Raw genomic sequence first — 6,464 nt, forward strand, 5'->3', positions numbered from 1 at the left:
CACCGAACTGTACTGTACTGTACTGCACTGCACTGTACTGTACTGTACTGTACTGTACTGTACTGTACTGCACTGTACTGCACTGTACTGAACTGAACTGAACTGAACTGTACTGTACTGTACTGCACTGTACTGTACTGTACTGCACTGTACTGAACTGTACTGTACTGTACTGTACTGAACTGTACTGAACTGTACTGCACTGCACTGCACTGCACTGTACCATACTGCTATACTGTAGTGTACTGCACCGAACTGTACTGTACTGTACTGCACTGCACTGTACTGAACTGTACTGTACTGTACTGTACTGTACTGCACTGTACTGCACTGTACTGAACTGAACTGAACTGTACTGTACTGTACTGCACTGTACTGTACTGTACTGCACTGTACTGCACTGCACTGTACTGAACTGTACTGTACTGTACTGCACGGTACTGTGCTGAACTGTACTGCACGGTACTGTACTGTACCATACTGCTATACTGTAGTGTACTGCACCGAACTGTACTGTACTGTACTGCACTGCACTGTACTGAACTGTACTGTACTGTACTGCACTGTACTGAACTGTACTGAACTGAACTGAACTGAACTGTACTGTACTGTACTGCACTGTACTGAACTGTACTGTACTGAACTGAACTGAACTGTACTGTACTGTACTGAACTGTACCTGCAGCTGTGTTGGTTTGACTGTACAGTGACATGAAGTTCTTACTTCAGAAAGTAGTGCAAGTACACAGTAATACTGCAGTAGTAGTTACACAGGAACAACACAGTAGAAGTACACTGTAAAGTTTTATTCATGTTACACGTCAGTTTGCAGCGTCAGCAGGAATCGAACCTGCGGCGTCCGGTTACAGGATGCTCTCTCTCTCTCTCTCTCTCTGTCTCTCTCTCTCTCTCTCTCTCTCTCTGTCTCTCTCTCTCTCTCTCTCTGTTTGTTCTGCCACTCTTCTGAACACATGGAGTGTCAGGAAGATGAAGTACTAACACTGTGTTACTGTGTACTTACAGGTTAATACATTGGAATAAGGCTGTTGTAAAGCAAAGTGTCTGAATATTTACATTATGTATATAATCCTGACTTAATTTCCTGCTTTGGTGTTGAACCAGAGTGAGCAGAGCATGCTGGGACGTCAGTAACTATGACAACATCCTCCAGTTACTTTACTCTGTGCTCTGTGAGGAAGCTCGAGGTCAAACTCCGTCTGAAGCTGAACTACCTGAAGTCCTGGACTGAGTTTATCTGATCGTTGCTTCGGTTCATTAGAAAATACAAAACCGGTTTAGTTGAGAGATGAAACTGCTCAGGCACTGCTGCTGGACCAGTAGAAAAACCTCATGCAGATTCAGAGTCTGCATTCGCATCCCGACACGCTGACTCCACAACATTTACAAAATTGCATTTCATCAGAACACATGTAGAGTTCACAGACATGTTCACAGACATGTTCACAGACATGTTCACAGACATGTTCAGCGTCTGACCGGAGCTCAGCACAGAAGCAGGCGGCTGTTTCGGCCGAAGGGCAACAAAACGATTCATTCAATAAAACAATCGATCACAAAACAACCGATCGATCGATCCGCTGACATCATCTTCTGTCTGATTGTCGCTGCATCTGGTTTTGCATCCAGAGGTTCGGAAGAAACCCGAACCCTCTGACAGGAGGCGGGGCCCGCTCCTCTTATTGCTCTCATGTCGTCGAGTCGATGGTTAATAAAGTTTAGAGGCAGGAACGTTCCGGCGGTCAAACACCGGTCTCCCTGTTCAATGCAGACGAATGGCTTCAGCAGCACAACAGGGGTCAGAGGTCAAAGTTCACCAGAGTCTGGTCACACTGTGAGTTTTCCTTCTGGAGCTCCAGTTAGCATTAGCATTCCTCATAGAAACCAATGAGTAAGACGCCTGCAGCTAGCTGTGCTTATTGATTTCAGCGGGAAACGCGGCTTGTAATACTAACAAGCCGTGTTCCCGCAGAGACGTTTTCTCCAAACAGAGGAACACCTCGGGAAGGAAAACAGCAGACTGGAAGTCAACCCGACTCTCTGTCACCCATTGATTCCTGTTGGGATTCAGTCACCTGAGAATCACTGCAGTGATCATTTGGCTCGACGTTCACCTGATCTGACTCTTCACACGTTATCAAAAGAGATTTTTAAAAAACTGCTGGTTGTGGGACCGGCTGGTGGCTCAGACTGTCCCGTCTGAGCTCAGTGCAACAGCAGAACAAACTTCAGTTCAAAGTCTAATTCATATAAAAAAAACTGGTTTTAGTTTGGAGCCCTGATTGTCCGAGCAGGAGGAACCGGAGACAGACGGGACAGAGTAGAAAATTTAGGGAACATGAAAAAAAAACAACAGTAGAAAAACTCTCCTGTGGAAACCTCACATCTCCAGTTCTGTTTTTACAATAATTCTCATCACATGTAGAAACTCTTTGCTGATCCTGGACCAGGCAGACCTTCACTCATGCTGTTAAACATCTGAAATCAATGGGAGTCAATGGGAAAATCAACAGGAAATCAGCAGCGTCTCTGCTGGACAGTTTCACTGGGATCAGAGAGACTCAGCAGGTTCTGCTTCTTACCCACAAACCCTTTCCACAACGTCTTCTGCTCTTTGACATCATGAAGCAGAAACATTTCCGAGGTCAAAATGTAAAAACTGGATTTGTCGTTATGTTTCAGCAGGGTTTTGGGTTGCCATGGCAACCTCAGCAGCCTCACTGTCGCCAGAGGAAACTCAGAACGCAGCTTTCACAAATACACACAACTTGTTTTCTCTCATTCTTTCAAAACTGATTTTGTGCAAATAAGGTTTTCATCCAGTGGCTCCACCGTGTGGTGAGACAGGGTGCTGCAGCTTCCACCATGATGTGACTGTGTGTGTGTGTGTGTGTGTGTGTGTGTGTGTGTGTTTGTGTGTGTGTGTGTTAGAGCTGCTGTGGTGTTCTTGGACTACCAGCTGGTTCTAAATCATTTCAGACATCAACAGTCTTAGAGACAGATTTGGTTGGTCGTTATACGACTGGTTTCACTGAGTTTGACTGTGTGTGTGTGTGTGTGTGTGTGTGTGTGTGCGTGTGTGTGTGTGTGTGTGTGTGTGTGCTGCAGCAACAGTGTCCTGCAGAAACCTTGTGTGTCCAGTTTTGGGTTTTCCAGTCGAGTTACTGATCCAGCAGGTAACTAGTAATCTGTCCCAGATGACAGTCTAGAGCTGGAGTGGCTGGAGGAGGGGCTTGATGATGTCATCAGTTTCTGTATAAAGATTTTGTTTGGCATCAGAGGTTCTGTATCTGAGCAAGGGAAGGTTCCCCCTGTGCCAGCCCCTGAGCCGGTTCATGTGCAACCTGAAGAAGAGCAGACTCTGGACCACAGACTGGACCACGGACTGGACCACGGACTGGACCACGGACTGGACCACAGACTGGACCACGGACTGGACCACAGACTGGACCACAGACTGGACCAAAGCGGGACGTCCGGAAACAAAGCGTCACATGAACACTGAGCAGCAGAACCCGGCTGACAGGGAGAGGGTTCTCCTGGAAAAAACAGCAGAACGTTCCTCTCCTGGAACAGAGGGACAAAAAGACGGATTTCTGGAGATCCAGAGGGAGAACGTCCCATCAGGATCTGGACTGCAGTTCCTCTCTGTCTGGAACGGGTGCGTTTGATTTAACCACCAGTGGTTTGGGAATGTAACTGGTGCAACTCTTTCTCACCAAGGAGTAAACTAATCCAAACTTTATTAGGAATATTAGTGGCAGGCGTCCCAGAGAGCCAGCCTGGGATTGGTCCACAGATCTGTCCGTCAACCGGTCTCGGCGTCCTGATTGGTTCAGTCAGACCAGGGTGCCGGGAGAGGGCTGGTCCGTGGTTGGTTCTTTCAGAGGAACTTCCTGTTTCTGAGAAGGGAAAGAGTCCTGGTAGAGAGTCCCATCTAAAGACCTGAGATAGAGAGAGAGAGAGAGAGAGAGAGAGAGAGAGAGAGAGAGAGAAAGAGAGAGAGTGTGTTGTCAGTCCACTAAACAGTGGTGGTGGAAAGTACTGTACTTAAGTACAATTTTGAGGTACTTGTACTTTACTTGAGTATTTCCATTTCATGCTACTTTGTACTTACTGTATACTCCACTACATTTTAGAGGGAAATATTGTACTTTTTACTCCATTTCATTTATTTCACAGCTATAGTTACTAGTTACTTTTCAGATCAATATTTTATATTTAAAACATTTGATCATCTTTATAAAATAACTATAAAATAGCATTGTTATAGATTAGACTACCCAAAAGTATAGATAAACTGTTAAGATTAGCTTCACGTTGACAACTTTAAAATGCTGCTTACATGTACATGTATGTCAATAAATCAGTATTAATATTCCAATAATTTATGAAAAATATAACTCTGTAAATGGGGACAGTTTGCATAATGAGTACGTTTACTTTGATACTCTAAGTACATTTTGCTGCCAATACTTATGTACTTTTACTGAAGTAAGATTTTGAATGCAGGACTTTTACTTGTAATGGAGTATCTTTACATTGTTGTATTGATACTTTTACTGCAGTAAAACATCTCAGTACTTCTTCTACCTCTGATTATTTGGTCAAAGAGACAAATTATTAGTCGCAGCTCATCAAACCTTTGGCCCTGAACTTTGACCTTTTTATTTACCTTCCAGATAAATTTCTTCTGATTTTGCTTGATCTTTGATCTCCATTCTAATAATAAAAACTAAAACATCGTATTCAGATTCCCGGAGGCGACAGATCGTCACCTGACCCCGCCCCCTGTCACCTGACCCCGCCCCTGTCACCTGACCCCGCCTCCGTCACCTGACCCCGCCCCCTGTCACCTGACCCCGCCCCCGTCACCTGACCCCGCCCCCTGTCACCTGACCCCGTCACCTGACCCCGCCCCCCGTCACCTGACCCCGCCCCCGTCAGCCGACACCTACCTGCCGTGCAGCGGGTGTCCGTGGAAGGTGGCCGAATGCGGTAGCGGCGTCTGTTTGTGATGCGGCGGCGGCGCGTACTGATGATGCGTCTCCGTCTGATAGGCCGACTGCTGGATGACGCCGTGAGTCGTCCGTCTGCGTTGAAGAGCTCCTCCCCCTCCTCCTAGCCCGCCGTCCTGACCTTTGACCCCTCCGTTGACCTTTGCGTTCACCCCTGCGTTGACCTTTGCGTTGACCTGGTTCTGGTGGGTGGAGCCTAATGTGTTCCGCAGGTACCAGTCCCTCAGACCTGTCAATCACACCGACCACAGACAAAATTACAACCATGTTTAATAAAGTTTATTTTATTCTGTCTTCCCCTTCACTTCATGTTCGTCTGACATAAAACCAGCAACGGAACCTTAACTCTTAAATTTCAGACCAAGGTGACATCACTGGCTGCTCATTATAATATTTTAGTAGAAATATGAGTCGGACTCCATTAACACTTTCCCTCCAGACCAGAGGGGCTGCTGCACACAACTCTGGAAGGTTCTCTGTAATCAATAGTTTGGGAGTAGTTTACAGAGTAATGCAGTACTTTCTGAAATAGTTTACAGGGTAATCAAGATGTTTGGGAGTAGTTTACAGAGTAATGGAGTACTTTCTGAATAGTTTACAGGGTAATCAAGACGTTTGGGAGTCGTTTACAGAATAATGCAGTACTTTTGAATAGTTTACAGGGTAATCAAGACGTTTGGGAGTAGTTTACAGAGTAATGCAGTACTTTGGGAGTAGTTTACAGGGTAATCAATAGTTTGGGAGTGGTTTATACGGTAATCAAGTACTTTGAGAGTAGTTTACAGGGTAATCACTGTGTTTACAGTTTACAGAGTAATGCAGTATTTTGGGAGTAGTTTACAGAGTGATGCAGTACTTTGAGAGTAGTTTTCAGGGTAATCAGTAATTTGGCAGCAATTTACAGGGTAATCAAGAGTTCGGGAGTAGTTTTACAGAGTAATCTAGAAGTGTGGGAGTAGTTTACAGGGTAATCAGTAGTTTGGGAGTAGTTTACAGGGTAATCAAGATGTTTCGGAGTAGTTTACAGAGTGATGCAGTAGTTTGGGAGTAGTTTACAGGGTAATCAGTATTTTGGGAGTAGTTACAGCGTAAACAGTATTTTGGGAGTAGTTTACAGGGTAATCAGTAGTTTGGGAGTAGTTTACAGGGTAATCAGTAGTTTGGGAGTAGTTTACAGGGTAATCAGTAGTTTGGGAGTAGTTTACAGGGTAATCAGTAGTTTGGGAGTAGTTTACAGCGTAAACAGTACGCATTACCTTCCAGGGCCAGGGCTTTGTGGAGGCTCCTGGTGGCCTCCTCTAGATGTCCGTCCTGGGCCGGGGGGGGCTGGGGGGGCCGTGGGGGCAGGAGGTGGGGGTGGGGGTCCGGCTGGATGGTGGGAGGAGGGTGAGTAGAGAGAGGAGGATTATGGGTATCGGTGTAGGATTC

The 6,464-nt window shown here is 45.8% G+C and overlaps 1 pseudogene; it reads right to left on the bottom strand.

Moving 5' to 3' along the window:
• Positions 1 to 3,857: 3,857 nt before the first annotated feature.
• The window catches only part of LOC139639247 (coiled-coil domain-containing protein 120-like), a 5,101-nt pseudogene continuing 2,494 nt past the window's right edge, over positions 3,858 to 6,464 (bottom strand).

The sequence above is a fragment of the Centroberyx affinis genome, unplaced genomic scaffold (assembly GCF_046629955.1).
Source record: "Centroberyx affinis isolate AG114_WGS23_722 - 3 ecotype Tasmania unplaced genomic scaffold, CSIRO-AGI_Caff_v1 ptg006997l_1, whole genome shotgun sequence".
NCBI lineage: Eukaryota > Metazoa > Chordata > Actinopteri > Beryciformes > Berycidae > Centroberyx > Centroberyx affinis.